Source organism: Panicum hallii, chromosome 3 (genome assembly GCF_002211085.1).
Source record: "Panicum hallii strain FIL2 chromosome 3, PHallii_v3.1, whole genome shotgun sequence".
NCBI lineage: Eukaryota > Viridiplantae > Streptophyta > Magnoliopsida > Poales > Poaceae > Panicum > Panicum hallii.
Genome location: NC_038044.1, coordinates 55,906,449 through 55,925,006, shown reverse-complemented (window position 1 = coordinate 55,925,006; position 18,558 = coordinate 55,906,449). Strand labels below are relative to the sequence as shown.

At 41.6% G+C, this 18,558-nt stretch overlaps 1 long non-coding RNA gene across 1 annotated transcript; it reads right to left on the bottom strand.

Moving 5' to 3' along the window:
- Nucleotides 1-13,554: 13,554 nt before the first annotated feature.
- On the bottom strand, nt 13,555-18,558 carry LOC112884287. Its single transcript, XR_003227077.1, has 3 exons — nt 18,355-18,558; nt 15,533-15,594; nt 13,555-15,381 (listed from the first exon to the last, which is right to left on the bottom strand). It is a non-coding gene; the product is annotated as an uncharacterized LOC112884287 (long non-coding RNA).

Here is an 18,558-nt window from a genome sequence, read left to right as displayed (position 1 = left end):
CCTTATCTAGGGTTGCTCTCCTCGATTCCTCTGGTAGATCAGCTACATTTGCACCCTTATTGCTGCTACATGTGATGGATTCAAGTTTTCATGGTTGATTTTGCTGGGACATGAACTAGGGTTTCTCTGCAAAACCCGGAAGTTTCGGGTTGTGCAGAGACCCCCTGTTTGATGGCCTTTTGCAAAGTGAATCATGCTTAAAATTTATGGAGAAGTCTTATGCCCCAGTTTATATCATCTAGAGATTTATCCTTGAGTGTCTGAGCATTTTTGGATGTCTCTCTATGAAAACTCGGAAGTTCTGGATTTACACAGAGAGCATACAGCTTGTTCACATCATCCATATTCTCTAGATTTTCTCACTCAAATCGTTCCTGCCCCAAATTCTTGATGTCTTGCCATGATCACAGAGCCTTCTGAAGGTGATGAGAGATTTGTTCTTCGAAGGAGAAGTAAAAATCCAAACATTCCTTTGGGAGAACAACAAGGGCATCAATGAGACAACATGCTCGACGCACACTTCATATTGATGAGCCAGCTACAGAAATTCAGGAAGCAAACAGTGGCAGTGGTAGTGGCAGTAGCAATGACACATTTAGTGATGATGGGGAGAAAGATGATGAGACATACAAAATGTCTCCTCGTGGGATGAAAAGGAGTGGAAGGTTCATGAGAGGCAGCAGTAGTGGTGGTGGTCATGGTGCTAGCAGTGGAAATGGTGGTGATCAACATGGTGAAGATGGGGAAGAGGATGAGCAGTCCGGTCAGCCTGTCTTTGCGACCGGGGTTGTGTTGAGAAAGCCTAGTGTCTCTCATGACTATGTCAAAGTTGACTACATGAAACGAGGGGTGACAGTGAAGGCAAGGAAAGAAAGAGAGAAAAATCCACTCAATATGAGAAAGGGAAGAAGCATAGAATATCGGTTCCAAACCAAATTTCATCAAGACTTTTATGACAGCTATACTCAGCAAGAAATACAAGGTTGCTCGCTCTTAATATATAGATTGGCAAAAACTTGAGGATATGCAGGATCCTATCTTTGATGAGATAATTGCCCAATGCAAGGCAAAGCATGTGTACAAAATAATAGGCTTCAAGTATGATTGGAACAATGAGATCATTGCTCAATTCTATGTCACTTGCTATTTTGAAAAGGACGAAGATGTGAGATGGGTCCATTGGATGACTGAAGGAAAATGGTACAAGATCAATTACTTTGAATTTGCTGCCATGTTTGGGTTTGGGAAATCTGACCATAGGCGCAACAGGATTTATATCGGGTCACATCTTCCCAAATAAGACATGAAGGACATGTATTTGCCTGGCATAGACTGGGAGTATGGTGGACCTAAAGGCTTAATTCCTTTTTATGGCTATCTCAACAAGTTCTTTCGGAAGATACTTGCTCCAAGAGAGGCTGATGCTCACAACATCTCAGCATTTGGCAGAAATTTATTGCTAGCTCTATGTCCTAGTGAGCCGGAGTTTAGTGTGTTTGACTACATTTGGGAGGAAATCAAGTCCATTTTGGAATCACCTCAAAAGTGTTGTGGTTATGGTGCTTATCTCATGTACATGATTGACCAAAAGACAAACAAAAGATTTGAGTGTGATTATGTGCATACTCCAATTGACATTAAGAAGGACTATCATCCCGGACCCACTCTAGCTCAAGTGATACAAGCCAGGCAGTAAGCTGCTGATCAAGGTGATGATGTGGCTGCCCCTAATGCTCCTTCACATGCTCCTAGTGCTGTACCATCTACTTCTCGCTCCCATTCTTGACGAGGTGGCTCCAGGGAGATGAACCGGGAAAAGCCCCCCTCTCAACTAAGAAAGATGTGCAATTTGATATTTGGAATGTGCAAATCTGCAAATGATGTTGTACACCAGGAGAGCAAAGGAGAAAGAAAGACACTTTGAGATTAAAGAAAATGCAAGAAGTAGCTTTGCCAAATGATCCTCCTTCTCCTATTGGCTCCGAAGGACAGCAAAGTGAACCTGATCAGCAAGAAGATTATTGGGGTCAACTCTATGGAAGTGGATCAGTTCCAAGTACTACATTTGTCAACCCTACATATATTGATCCCTCCACTTCTCCATTTGTGCCACAGCCACCTCCCAGTGTTCCACCATCATATGGGTTTGATGATTTCACATTTTGGATGTTTGGACAACACCTTGGTGATCCCGGTCAAGGAACAAGTGGATATGGTGGTCAAAATGATGATGAAGATGATGATCAACAGTAGGAGCTTGCAGATGGACTCCCCTCAAGCCTTTGTTGGTGCTGGATGACAAAGGGGGAGAAGATGATGGATTAAAGCTTCAGTTGCTGCTGTTAGTGTTTCTGCCTAGGCAAACCCGAAAGTTCCGGGTTCCAAATCCGGCAGTTCCGGATTTGGGTGTGGTATGCCACATGCCGTGTAATCAATTCGACTTAGCTCATGTGGACTTGAGAACAATTTGTAATGTGTGCTATTGTGTGGTGAACCCTTTTAAAGCTTAAAATTAAGACTTGATGCATGGTAGTTTGTTGAAATGGTTTGTTTTGATGAAATGCTATTTTTAGCCAGTTCTGCCTGGCAAACCTGGAGGTTTCGGGTTTGCAATTCGGAAGTTCCGGATTTTTGCCCTTCAGCCTGATATAATTAGTAAACCCGGAGGTTCCGAGTTTTAATTTTGGGAGTTCTGAGGTTTGGCTGACAGAACTAGTTAATTTCTTTTATCTTGCTATTGTGTGATATATATGTCATATGCATCACATATAATTTGTTCACACACTTATTTTACACCCCACGGATGTTGAGATTTAGGGGGAGCTCAATGTTATCTTTTGAATATGTGCAAAATGGCATTTGACGCCAAAATTGTTGAATCCTATTCAATGCACATATTTAGTGGGAGCTCATCCTAAATCTGAGTTTTCAAAAGATTTATTGATATATCCTTTTGTAAGATTCAATCGAGGTTGTCATCAATCACCAAAAAGGGGGAGATTGAAAGTGCATCTAGGCTCCTAGTGGGTTTTGGTGAATTGAATGACACCACGATAAAAGAACCAATCATCTTGTTGAGCATATGAGCAAAAATTGATTGTCATATCAATGAAATATTTGTGATGAAAGATATTGAAAGTAAAGATAAAAGGCTCATATGACAAGACTTGTGACTAGGCTATGATTAAAGTGATGATATTGACAAGCAATGCATACTATATGGATTGAGTCACGTGTTTGATGATAACTATTTATTCTCATATCCAAATAAAGCTTGTTGACAAAGTCATAGCACTGGAAGGGAATTTCTTATGAAGAAATGGACAATCTATCAATAGAAGATGTAAGTTGCAAAGAATTATGAAGGATGGATTTTATGGATGATTTAGTTAAGATACAAACTTTTATGGAGCTCTATGTGTCGCAAGGATGAAGGGTTGGAATCCAGTATAGTGTTTCGAGGGACTAAGCTTGAAGAAGGGCAATGGGTTTGTGCCGAGGAACCAACGCTAGGGTGAATAAACTTTCTTTGGATTCAACTTGAAGAATCTTGGTCATATATGGTATTCATATTAGCAAGTATCAATCCTTCATAAATTGCTTTGTGAAGGTAGTGATCTGAACTAGAAATGGACTTCATTCAAAGATGAAGTTTCAAGTCATTAGCTAAAGAAAGATGTGCTCAAAGTAAAGGGACAGAGTTGGTTGCACCCTTTAGGTTGAGTTTGATTAAGGCACGGCTTGGTACACTTTTAAGAAGCTCAAGTGATTGAAATGTAATCTACCTTTGATCTTGAGTATAGGCATGCCGTACTATCAAAAGGGATGCATCATATTGTGTTTTGGTTTAGTCTCAGCGCTCCAGTAACCCAAGTGAGTTGAGAGAGACACAAAAACCTGTAGTGCACATTGGTTAGAACTAAAAGGGACAACCCGGAAGTTTCAAGTTTTGCATACGTGGCACTAACGGCTAGTTGGTTTGAAAACTAGGAAGTTCCGAGTTGGTAAATCCAGAAGTTCCGGATTCTAACTGTCACACAATGGCTAGGTTGTTTGGACCCAGCTATTTATATCCTTGAGCCCCCTCCTTGGTGGGCTGCTGTTCCTGGCATTATTTTGCTGCTTGCTGATCGTCCTAAGAAAGCTTGGTAGCCTTGTTGAGCTCTCCCCAACTTCTCTTTGTGAGATTGTGTGGTCCTTGTAATATCCTTGAGTTGGTTTTGAGAGAGTGACTGCTTAAGAGCAATAGAGAGCACAGCAAACCTTGAGCACTTGAGTTTGGCCAAAATCGTGTGTTTCGTATTTGTTACTCTTGGAGGTCTTGCCTCCTAAACGGTTAGAGGTTGCCTAGTGAGCTCCCAATCATGTGGTGAGCCGCGGAAAGTTTGTGCAGGTTGCGCTTCACCTCCACAAGGGAAGAAGCAAGCTTAGTGAAGTGGGGAACTGGATGGAAGAAGATCCGACTCGGTGGAAGTGAGGTGGAATAGACTCACATCCTAAAGAGTACATCAACGGAGAGACAACGGAGAGTAGGATTCACTGTGTTTTAGTAGCAGCTTTGGCTTTTCCTGTAGGGCGCCAAATAAGGAGTAGTGTAAACGAAGCAGCAAGCAGTGAATCTGAACTTCGATAAAACAAATCTTTATGTTCCCCACTGTTTTGTTTCTCATTGCACTAATTGTGATATTTGTAAAATTGGTTGATCTACTCGGTTGGTAGTGTTTCCGTGTGCAGGAACTGTGTGGGCCTGCTCTAGAAACATCATTGAGCCTACTCTGCATTTGGGGTTTGAATTTGTATTTATTTACTCGCACTAGATCTATTGTGTTCACTCTGTTCTGCGTGAACCCAGAAGCTCCAATTTGTAAAATTCGGAAGATCCACATTCACCTACTGCTTTCCTAAAATCCGGAAGTTCCAAATTTGCAAACCCGAAAGTTTTGGGTTAGGCAGGTAGAGAATTTTATCCACTGCTTTTGAGTGAAAATTTGTACGTAAGCCTATTCACCCCTGCCCCCTCTAGGCGACATCACGATCCTTTCACAAGCACCACATGCACCACAGACAATCAGACAATACCAGGACTCGCTCACCAGGAACACAGGCAATATTAGAGAGACTCTATAAGGGATAAAAGCCTACCAACGAGATCTTCATCGGTAAGAAATCCAACCTTAGTCTAGATAAAACTACTCTATTAGTAGAGGATATGTACATCACCCACCGGATCCACGATTCCCCAAGCACATCCGTGCCAAAAAGGCTACCGACGGTGAGGGAAAATAGTGAATTCGTTGGGGAATCGAGAAAGCGCCGCCGCGTTGCCTGTCTCAACTGTTGGGGAATGGACGCTTTTCGAGAAGATGGGAGAAGATAGTGGTACTCAAGAACACCATAGCTAAGTTGTGAGTTTCATAGAGGGGTGACCCAGTTCAAACTGCAGCAAAGGAGTGCTAGGCTGGCGGGCCACTGGGCTGAAAGACAGATGGGCCCAAATTTTGAACCCACATACAGGACCTCTTCGACCACTCCTATACTACGCCGCCGCCGCAACCAGTCCCCACATCTAAATCGCAATGGTTTTGGGTACCCACTGCTACGGTTTGGGACGCGTCGGCGGAGAAATTCCTCGCGCGCCTCAGTGAGGTGAAGCGATTCGGGGGGGAGGCGAAGGTGTTACGCAGAGTTGAACCGGCAGCAACAGATTCGAGATCGTTCTTAGAGGTTGTGAAGCAAAACAAGATGGATCGGAAGTTCCAAGGAGTGCGGAATGGCAGGGAGGGGAGAGATTTCAGGGAGGAGAGGAGTTTTGGCAGAACGGGAGGGGAGAAAAGAGGCTTCCATGATTCGCGTGAGTGGTCCTCTTCGATGGGTGGCGGCAGAGAAGAATCAAGAATGGCTGGCTAGGAGTATCACGTGACACGTCTTTGATGGGGGGAGAGGATGAAGGGGGTTTGCTAGGGTCAAGCGTCAGGGGGAGTTCGGGAAGGATTGGGAGGTTAGACAGATGACGGAGGCGGATCTCCGGCACAAGCTTAACAGGAATCAAGAGGATAGAAGGAAGATGAATCTGCAGCAACAAGATCAAGAAAGTAGGGAGGATTTCAGGCGCCCCAACAAATGACCTATGACAGATAATTCTTCTTCAGGTATGCTGTGCTACAACTGCCACCAGACAGGGCATCACAAGTCTCAATGTTCAAATCCTTCTTTTTGTTGTGGATGCAAACAAACTGCACACATTTCTTCTAAATGTCCGAATGCAAAATCTAACAAGGAGCTTAGGTTGTGCAATTATGGGATGCCTGGTCAGTTATTTTACAGTTTGAACATACTGGAAGAGAAGGGTGAGGAGAAAACAGTCACTGAGAAGAGCTTGAGTGCTATAGTGATAGTTTATGAGGGTAGAGGTACGAGGTATGGAATTGCAGTAGAGTTGAATTATTTGGTGGGGTCAGAGGTGGATTGGAAGGTGAATCTATCTTCGCATGAGTCTCTTATCACTGTTCCTTCTGTTGCAGTGTTAAATTTGCTAGGAAGGATGGGGAAGATAAAATTTATATGTTTTGACATTCAAGCTTCTATGGTGGAAACAGACAGGGATACAGAATCATTTGATATGCTGAAAACTGATTGGGTTAAAGCTATAGGTATTCCAAAGCTAGCAAGGAAAGAGGTGCATGTCATGGAATTAGATTACCTAGTAGGTGACCCTGAAAAGTTTTTCTTGGAGTCCCTCAACTCGAAGGAGGTGTGGGTTTGAGTTTCTTGTAAAGATCCCAAACTGATCTCGGATTCCTCTGAAGTTTACATTAACAATCAAGGGCATAAGATTAGCTGGGTGGTGTTAAAGAATGAATCAGGGAAGCCATCTTCCATGCAAGATGTGAACCAGAATAATGAGGATGAAGCTATTGATGAAGATGAACCAGAATCACAGAGTAGCTATGGGGCATTGGACAATGAATGGCTGAAAGCTAGGACCCCACCTACACATAGTGGTGCTGGTGGCTCCAAAACTACAGATCAAGGTAAACAAGCTGGGGGGAGCAACAAGAAGGTTGGGGCCCCACCTGCACAAAGTGAGGGGATTTATGATGCTAAGGGGGGAGATCTGCAAGAAATTCCCTTAGCTGCGCAGACTACAATGGGTACATTGGAGGAAGTTCTTGGTGAAGAGGATCAGAGGGTAGTTGATGTGGAGGGGAGTGAAATTATAGCTGATACCATCAACAGTGTTGTAGAGAGTGAGGGTGGAGAATTTCATACAGTTGTTGGAGAAGAGAGTGGAGAATTGTTAGGGGGAGTGCAGCCTCATGATATTGTCTCACAGGTGAAGGATCAGCAGCTTGGGTGTGTGTGGAAACTAACAGGGGAGGCCTCACCTATCCTAGTGCAAAAGCCTCTAACAGGTGCTGAGGGGGAGGGAGTGCAGCCTCATGACATTGTCTCACAGTTGAAGGATCAGCAGCTAGGGGATGTGTGGAAGACTGACCACTACTCAGTGCAAGCATCAAGATGTAACCAGAGGGGCCCTAGAATTCATTCTGATCATGGGGAGCTCAAGAAGCATATCATGAACTATTATAAGAAACTCTTTGGGAGTGAACAAACAGTGGACATCCACCTAGATGAACATCTGTGGACAATTGAGCAGAAGGTTTTTGTCGAGGAGAATGAAATCTTGACCAAGCCATTAACTACGGAAGAGCTGGACTTTGCCATGAAGGATACAAAAGTAATACTGCACCAGGCCCTGATTGGTTTCCGGTAGAGTTTTACAAAGAATTATGGCCTGAGATCAAAGTGCTTATTAAGGAAATGCTGGACGACCTCCATAGTGGATCTCGAGATTTACGTAGATTAAACTATGGAGTCATCATATTGCTGCCCAAAATGAAACTACCAAACGATATAAAATAATTTCAGCCGATATGCCTGCTCAACATGGTGTACAAGATCATCACGAAGGTTCTAACATTGAGACTGACATCTGTGGCAAGTAGAGTGATTAGCAAAACCAGACTGTGTTTATCCTAGGAAGATGTATACTAGACGGAGTGGTCATTGTTTAGGAGGTCCTGCATGAGTTGAGGACTAGGAAGGAACAAGGAATAATTCTCAAGTTAGATTTCAAAAAAGCGTATGACAGAGTGGACTGGCTCTTCCTAGAAGAAGTTTTGAAGAGGAGAGGTTTCTCGGAAAAATGGATTAGCTGGATGAGAAAGGTGGTCCAGGGCGGAGGTGGCAGTGGACAAAAATGGAGTGAGGGGGGAGTTCTCTAGAAGTTTCAAAGGGCTCTGGCAGGGGGACCCGCTTTCCCGCTGCTATTTAATTTGGTGGGAGATGCTTTTTCTGCCATGCTAAACTTATCAAGAGCTAGAGGGGAGGTCAAAGGCTTGGTGCCACATCTAGAGGGAGGGGGGGCGGGGGGGCTGACCCATCTCCAATATGCAGATGACATAGTGATATTCCTGGCTAATGGTGAGGAGAACTTGAGATGGATGAAGTTTGTGTTATACTGCTATGAGGCGATGTTCGGCATGAGGATAAATTATAACAAGAGTGATGTATATGTGGTGGGCATTGATAGAGGCACGAAGAGATAGCTCAGATCTTTGGTTGCAAACCGGCACCGTGCCAATGATTTACTTGGGTATGCCGGTGAGTAAGAATAGGATTGCCAAAACTCAGCTGAGTTACGATACATCTAAGGCCAGCAAAAGGTTGGAGACTTGGAACTGTGATACAATATCCTCGGGAGGCAAAGCAGTATTAATCAATTCTTGCCTGTCAAGTACACCCATGTACATTATGGGGGTTTATATGCTTTATGAAGCGAACTTCCAGGCTTTGGACTCCGTCAGATTGAGATTTTTCTGGCAGGGGAGAAACAAGAAAAGAAAGTACCATATGGTGAAGTGGGAAGCTCTTGCTAGGCCCAAGGAATGGGGTGGCTTGGGTTTTATGGATGTTAAGACTTATGAATATTTCTCTGCTAGCCAAGTGGGCGGATAGACTAGAGGTAATCGTTAATGAACAGTACGCCAATAAGGTAACACCAGTTGACCCCAGCCCAATTAGTATAGCCCAGCTTTTTGTGGGCCACCTGTTTTGTAGTGCTAGTGCGTGAATCATTGGTAAGATCAACCTGGCCCAGTTTAGTGTAGAAAACATTCAGCACCTCAATGTGTTGCTAGGTTTTTTTCCTGAGAGGTTCATCACTATCTATTATTAAGTGATAGAATAAGAAGTACAAACGCCATCTGGTGGATCAAAAAATCAAACATGCCGGTCAATCGAGCTGACAACGTGCTCCTTGCCCGAACATGAGCGTCGTGGTTGGCTTCTCTCCTTTCATGAACAAATTCTATTCCCTGGAAAGCTGCAGAATCTGCTTCCGGGGGTCTTATCTTTTCTAGACATTGTTCAGATCAGTTAGGTGGGCAACTTTGCACACCTATTAGACGTCCTCAGATTTCTATTTTTTTTGTGAATTATTGTGTTTAAGTTTAAAGATCGATGACTTCTAAATCAGTCAAATGGCGTCTTTTGCACCATTTCACTATATATCTGCTGCATTTGCACTAATAATACGCATTGCGTCATATATCAGTTTTTGGTTGTTTGATCTGCATTGCCGAATATAATTGCAGCGTAGGACATGCATTATACTAGTAATCATGGTTCACGAATAGGAGTATACTCATGGAGAAGGCAACTAAGAAGAAAAATGAAAAATCTGTCTGCCAATAAAAAAATTATTGGGTCTTCCTCGCAAAAATGAAAAACTAAATGAATTGAGCCAGGACACATCTGGCCCAAATAGAGCCAAGAGGCTAAATAATAAGGAAGCCTTTGTCAATAAAACACCATCCCCATTGCGAAACAATTAGGCTATTGGGCTACTTCATAAAAGTTTAGACAAGCCAAATGCAGAACTGATTAAAAGGAAAAGGATTGGGTATGTTTTGCAAGATGATTAATCCAGCTATGCGATCCAAGAGAAAGCCAAAGCTTTGTGAGGGAATCGTGAATTGAAAAGCTATATATATGGTGCCAAGAACCAACAAATAAGTGTAGCAACAAGCCAACAGTAACCAAGGATAGAAGTATCTCTATCCCATAGTCATGGATGAAATGGACATGTCTATGGGTATTTATCTTTTGCGCTAACGTTAGCTCGAGTTTTGCATGTATGGACACCAAATTAAAATTACGCTTCTTTGCAAAAAAGAATCAAATTATGCAAATTTGTTGTCAACTGCAGCCACATTTATTAGAGCTGATACGACTACTTAGTTGGTCAAGCATGGTTTTCAAACATGCCAAATGTATCATTTATCAGATGTATGTATTCAACTCAACTTTAAAAATTCAATGGGGATAACAAGTTCACACAATATGGCCGGAGGCCTGCTATATATGTTAAACATGGCTCTACTTCTCAGCTGATGTGACCTGTTAACAATACATGCCTTAAACATCAATTAATCAAAGCTAGCTACACTGATGTGCACAAAATCTTTTTGAAAAGAAGGAAACTGCTCATACAACGAGTTTAGTTTAAAATAATATATCTATAACAGCTATCATAAAGCATGTCGCCCTTCGTGTATCCCTTACTGCTTATTATTATGGCACAAATATTCTTTGGATTCATACTGAAATTAATATGGTAGCTCTTGTTTCAAAAGGTGGTCCCGATGCAATACCCTTCACCAAACATTGAGCTCACAATCTGATTTATGCTTCGGTGGGAATTTGAAAACAAACCTGGAGCATTGCTTGTTGTTGAATTTGTATACATAAGCCACTGCTTGTATTAGAATTTTCAATCAGCGAACAGGAGGACGTCTGGTGGCTAGCTACTCCAGCTTTGAGTAAGCAACCAATGTTTGAATCCCGTCGGACGCGCTTAGGTGCTTTCGTTAGAGTTGAGGTGGTCCGACTGGGATAGTGGTGTGTGTGTATATAATATATATATATATGTTATATATAATGCAACAAGGTGCATCTCTATACAAAATGCACCCATCCTGCAGTTGCAATCAAGAGACTACATCAATTATAACTGAGCAATTGCAACTGGGCGTGAACCGGTTGCAACTCAAACAGACCCGATTGCAACCGGACACAATCCAATTGCAACTGAGAGGGTGGGTGCATTTTCTATACAAAATGCACCAGGTGCATTATAACAAAACAATATATATATATATATTTGCACTTTCCAAATTTCATGGAAGTATAATTACAGCATACCTCCTGTTTCATATGACAAACAAGGCTTTATTTAACTCCGATAATGTATCTGGTGTTACACCACCGTGTTAACTTGAACCGTGTAGAAATTGCAACAAAAACCTGGATGGATAGAGGACGCAGCAATCATCTACCCGCACTTAAAAATTTGAGCTTGAACAAAATCTTGTGCAAGGAGAAACAAAAAGAGAAATCAGCATTTGAATAGTTTCATTTTAACTAATCAAGTTCTGTTTTCTCCTTTTTGTTTCTACTTACACAAGTTTTCGTTCAACCTTATGATTTCTCTTTTTTCTCCTTGCACAAGTTTTTGTTCAACCTTAAATTTTACATCCACCTGAATGATCGTGTTCTCTATCAATCCATAATTTCGGTGTAATTTTACATGCACCGGTTTAGGTTAACACGGTAACACCTATAAAGCCAGTAAAACAACAGGATATGTTCTCATTTAACTCCTATTCCGTCGACGTGAACTGCTAACAGCATTACATGCCTTATATATCCACAAATCAATCCAAGAATGTCTACATCACACATGTCAGTTCCTGCGCGTCCATGTTTATACTGCAGCTAGCTCGCTCCAGCCCGTGGTCCTGATGCCGTACACTTCACCAAACACCAATCGATGCTTGTCGGCAAGAACTTAAAAACTGAGCTGAACCATAGAGTATCTGCACAGGGCATTGCTTGCTTCTGTTAAATTTTTGTTGGATGGAGCGTAGTCCACACATACATTTTGATCAAACTTTCAATTGTGTGGCACCACCATTCAATCTGTTCCGGGAAAGCTCATAAATAATGGAGGGCTTATTATAAATTTGCGTATGGATAACAATGGTTTTATTATGTGTATATATCCCATATTAATTGGTGTATGGATTGCTCATGTATTTCACATCCCTTTCATATCCTATACATTCTTCATCATTACAATATTTCTTAGCTAACCCCACTTCTGACGTATGCCCACAGTAAAGCATGCGTCACTAGCACGTGACCTTATTAGGTGTGAATAAAATTAAGGCAAATGCTCAGAGGAGATTGAACAAGCTAATTAAGTTTATGGAGATGGGGAGCTTTCCACACACATCCCAATCACACACATCACTCTCTCCGGCCGGGCCGGCATCATGTACTTGCATAGCAGCCTTGCCATCACATGACGCCTCAGAATTAGGCGCCATCTAGAACGTCGCAGGCATCACAACTTGAGAGAGGGGTATTCTCTGGAGCTAGAAAAGCAGACTCATGGACCCCTTCCTGCTGATTCTTCTCTATCAGCTGCCGGTTTGGTTGGAGCTAGCTCCAATTCCGCGCCCAAGCCATCAGATGCCTGCCTATCTGCTGCTACTGATCATCATGCATCGGTGTTGTTGTTGCTTCCTTGTTAGGTGGAGACGATGATGCTCTCATCCTAGTGGCGTTTGGTCGATCGAGTGATCGACTACTTGCGACGCAATAGCTAGCTAGATGTTAATAGATGCATTTCCAATGGCTATTGTCGCACGCAGTTTCAGCAGAATTATAATTGATGTGGTATAAATGTGCTGCACACCTTTCTTCAGTTGATTAGGTTTTGGGACTCTGAGATATGTCCTACTCCTACTCCAGTGGAGGCAGAGGGGGAGTGCATGACATGAGTCGCCCTAGATATAATAAGGAAGTCCTAGAAATTTGGAAAATCTAGCAACTTGGATCCAAATCACCCTACATGAAAACAAACAGAAGATGTTTCTAATTTCACTAAAGCCCTAGCTAGGATGTGTTATGTAAAGAAACAGCGAGGATGTCCTCTGCATTATCACCATGGAATCCTTGCATCTTCTGAACCTTCTTTAGAATCTATTATCTCAACATCTTAAAGTTTAATGTTTAAGACAGTATAACAATTAACCACCACTTAGTTCATGAAACTTTGCACTCCTGCATTAAAGAAATAATGCACCTGAACTATTATTTTTCCAATTTGATCTTGTAACCTATGAAGCAGATCAGATATTAGCTCCTTAGCTTGGGAGATCGGATGAGTAGCATAATTTGTTGAGGGCAGGACATCATTAATTAGATCTTTAATTGTAGGAGGGACCAATTCTAAATAAAATTGACAGTGGAGATTAAGTATTCCACACAACTGGTGTTTTTTTTATATTAGTATAGATGTACGAATTTTTTCAATTTATGATGCTGTGGAAACAAGGAAGTGTTTTTAGAATATCCTTGTACTTCATATATTTCTCTACTTTCACATATGAATATATGGAAGTTCAAAGAATTGAGTCTCACAGCTATGTTAGCGAATCTGCGGACATTGTTCCACATTATTACAAGCATCCCCTTAGAAGATTATGATAACCACATACTAATAAGCAATGTTACAGGAACAAAATGTTTCTCCCTACATATCTAAAAAAATACGATCTCAGGTTAAATCAAGTATGATAAAATGACAACAGAGAAAAAGTGGCTGCTAGACAATGTCTGGAAGGATAAGACTAAGGGTGCGTTTGGTTCAGCTGTGAGCTGGGAAAAAACTGTTGTCAGATGTCTGCTGTGAAAAAGCTGCTGTGAGATGCCTGCTATGAAAAAGCTGAAAGTCGTTTGGTTCAAACTGCTATGAGTTGTCGACTGTGAAAAAATTATATATTATCTTTATGCAAATTGACAGTATACAATATTTCTTTGTGATGACCAAATCCTTTTTCTTTTAAATCTTTATTTTTATATATATGAAAATATTTGGAGTTAACTTTTTGTATTCTTTTTTATTTTATTTTCTATATATGAAAATCTTTATTTTTTTATATATAAAAAAGAATTGAAAGGGTATATATGTGACCAATAGTAGGTGTGTAATTTTCACAAATTCGGAAAAGCTGCAAAAGCAGGGTATAACCTCCTTTCAAATTTAACTACAGAAAAGCAGTTTTTTCAAAACAGCTGCAGAAAAGTTGAACCACTTTAGTTCAGCTTCAGAAAGCTGAACCAAATGCAGCCTTAAGCTGTTCAGGTTGGTTGTCTCTAATAAGACAGTCAAACCAACAAGAACAAGCCACACAACCATAATGTACAGTACCTTATTACCTTTGACAAGATGGAATGAACAGTCCCATGATATTGTACAGCAGCTCTTGACGCCGAAAGCTTTGTTTGGATACCCTGCAGTTAGACCAAATCCCTTCCGATTGGCAGGGAAACTAGTACATTCTCCTTACCAATCCGAAGGGATCGGTTACAGTCCCCACCTATCCAACAGGCCCTAATTGTTTGGAGATGCAACAACTCCAATTCCCTAGTTTGTTATCACGGGAGCTTGAGACTTTTGTCTTGGAGTCTGTCCTCATATAGGGTAAGTAACTTCTAGACCAGAAAAAACAGGGGAACAGGGCAGACACAGCCTAACGTGTTAAAACTTGAGAAACAACACATAAGCAAAAAAGAACATGGAAACAGCAGCAAGTGCACAATAAAATTATATGCGAGCTGACCTAATGATGTTGCAATGTGGCACACAAGAAGTGCCTTGAAGCAGCATCTGATAGTGTTCCAGTAGCGGGTCACCGTCATGGAAAGGGATGGAAAGGGAGTGCAAAGGGGCAGTAGGAAGTCGGCGTCACCGGAAAGGGAGGTGCAAGCTATTACTAACAAGTCAAGGCACCAGCCGGGGGCATGCAGGCATAATCAAACAGAGTGCAGAGTATCTGTAACAGTGACACGTCAGAGAGGGAAAGGCAGGCTTGGGCATGCAGAATAAGGTCTGACAGCGAAATGAACAGGTGACACACTTGGAGGTGCCTTTAAGCGCATGCAACCACCACTAAAACACGAACAGAATTGGTACTTAAGCCGCCATCAGAGGCATCAAGGTGCATTTGCACCCGGTATCTCACACCGACAGATGGTACAATGTAGTTCGGCGTTACTTTAAGGCAGAAAACATTCTGATCCTGCAACTTAGAAAAGCAAGAACAGGAAAGCAAAATATGACAGAAATTTAGAGGCAATTAAAGGTTGCTAACCTTATATGCAAAAAGAAAGACCATTGGTTGAGGATTGCAGCTGCAATAATGCGAAGAAAAATTATTGCATGCGCCTGATAGGCAGAGTTGGAATTTGCTGGCAAGAGGTATCAGAAAAATGTGTGTCAGAGTATAATATGAAGCACAGGACAAAGGATATAGTGCAGTTAGAAATAGCATGTGCTTACCCCACCATGGGCAATTCTAGCTAATAGCCTTGACAATACAGTTAGTTCATGCTATGTTACCTTTTCTTTTGAAGGGATTGCTGTGCTACCTTGAGAAGAACAATTGCACTGGGCCTTCCCTCCTGTTTAATCAAAAAGGAAAAATAAAAAGGAGCAACTAAACTGCAAATTTAATCAACCAAATGCAGTGCTGCTCAGAACATTTCAGAATGGAAGGAAAAGGACATGCAAAATAACAGAAGAAAAAAGACACAGATGTAAACAGTGGGGCATCATCAAACATATTGAAGACTGTTCTGTACAGGGTTCCAAAACTAAACAACACTACTAGGATTTAAATAGTACTCCATGCAGCCTCTCACAGATTAGTTTCAGATCAGTTTCTGGAGGATAGCCTCATTTGCATAAGTTTCATACTAGTATGGGTCAATCAATGCAGCTAATCAATCCAGATCCAGTTGTTCAGATGTATTCAAGTTATGATAAGGGGGCATAATATAATTTGCCAAAAACCTATCATAAAGACATAAAGTAGTCTCTTATGATTCTTATTAGGTTTCTTTTCCAGTATCTACACATCTTTTCAAAAAATTATAAATAGGCCACTAAAAGCAATAAGAAGTTACACAAGATTACTTTCGTATTTCCTCATCATGTACATAGATGACACTTAATATCATTAAAAGCAATAACGAAAGGACTAACCTAATTGTTAAAGAAATTATGATCTGACATAAATCAATCTGCTTTATATATATTGCCTCCCAGAAATAAATACCATTAACCTTTTTTTGGCGAAAAAAGGGTAGGTAAACTAAGCTACCCAAGATATGTTAGGAAACAGTAGATACATGAAAGCCATGATATGATTACTCCTGGCATGTTGGTGACAAACAGATCTAATAGGAACGGACTGCATGTAAAGGAAATGACAACATTGACGGGATAGGGCCCTGCATGCGAGGTTAGGAAAAATAAGAAATAGTCCTACTGTACTGAAAGGATTTTTTCCCCTGTTGCTAACTTATTTTACTTTCAATTTTTCTGGTACAACAGCCTGTCACACTATTCCTAATGAACGAATAGTAGCACCAACCTGTCCTAATTTCATTTAATCAGGATAAATGTTGTTGGGGAAAAAATTTTCTGATGAATACATGCTTGAACAGCTTTGGGTTCCTACCTGAGAAAATGAAAGGTTTCATGCTTGTCTGTCGCCGAAAGTTTTGATACATTGGCAGCACCTACCAAAACTTAGGTCTCAATATATCACATTGCACGATTCACGGTCTAGCAGAAACTAGAAAGAAAAAGACTAGAAATGATATTCTATGCCAAGGACTACCAACAGTACCAAACAGACATCAAAAGAGCACCATCTACAGGCAATGAGTGTCTGTCATCCAACTGAAAGCACTGAAAGGTGTCTCTTACGAATTCTATGTCATATAAGCAGCACAGTAATGATTTACTCCACTCCATGGGTTAATATGTGATATGTGAAATGCATTTGCAACCTAAAAGGGCTTGGGAGAACAGTACAGCTATCAAAAACTATTGTAGTGACTGACTGACTGACTGAAGCTAATGATGACAGAAGTCTGAACAGCCAGAATACAGAAGTCATAAAGCAACCATCCTGTAATCCTGTTTGTCATTTTCAATCAGAAAAATAAGGCAGCAAAGTCACAGAGTTTACAATATTTTAAGCCTTTGCTGGTAGAAAACAAACAAGGTACACAATATGACAAATTCAGTCAGAAAAGCCAAACGACATGGACATCACCAAAAGGTCAGTTTGAAAGAATAACCCAAGAACCGAATGACACAAGGATAAAAGGTTCAGTCCAAAGAGACTTTGAACCAAATGGTCAGAAACACACAACTACCGCAACTATATGAAACAGAATCTCAATATCATAAATGACACTTTTATTTACTGATGTTGTTATCAATCAATACTCAAGCTGGAGCTGAGGATCCAATTACAGAGAAACTGAAGACAAGAGTAAGATAATTAGAAATTCATTCTCTAAAAGCTGAATGACCATGCACCTAGCTTGGATGAGTTAAAATAATGTAGCCATTACTATCAGAGAAACTAAAATTGGAATTCCCTCATTCAGACTTTCAGGTTAACACATGGACAAAGAAAGGGTGTGATGCAGTCTCAACTTCACAAACATAGAAGGCTACAAACTCTACGCTAGCAAAACAGTAAAAAAATAAAACTGCCACTTCTTCCTGAATTTGCTGGGTATCAGCCCGATGCAACAAAAGTGCACAGAGTTCAGCTCTGGGGCCAAAATTAGCTGACAATTCTACCTATACTGTCTTGTAGACAGTGGACTCCTCCATGGCATGCACTAGATATGGTTGACAATTCTCTCCCCTGTTTCCACTCACCCTCCCTTGCTCGTTGACACCATAACCAATGGGAGCAGCGATTAACCGCCGATATGCATTAACAGGGCGCAGAAACGACATACACCACGTGCCTTCCGCCTGTAGAGATACCCAATCTAGGTGCGGGGCTTATTATAAATTCCTCCTCAGCATGTGAAACAATGATTGAAGAAATGATTCCATACTAATCATTACTCTGCATTTTCTACGGTATAAAAACGCTTTATTTCGACGGATCGACGCAGGATAAAGAACCACTCCAATCACTCTGACAACATCATGGGATAGAATCTGCCCCCAACCCCCCCCCCCCCCCCCTCTCCTTTAATCTAAAAAAGGAGAGAGTTTGGCGCTTTGTTCTACAGAACGGGTTGCTTTGGTCTCCAATTTCCACTCACCACACAATATACTACCTATTTCTCTAATATCACGAGGCTAATTAACATTTCAAGGCAAGAAAGATCGGAGCTTTTCACCTGCACAGGCCGAACGGTTCCGGCGGCTCAGAACGCCCCCTAATAATTCAGGGATGGCGGCCGGAGGCCGCGGGGCTCCAGAGCTTCAGGGGTTCGGACGGCAGTTGGGGAAGGGATGGGCGGGGATAACGGCGCGACCGACCGCCGGCGGGTCCCGGTCGGGTGCTGCTGCAGGCGTGTCGGTGCTCGGATAGCTTTGGGGGA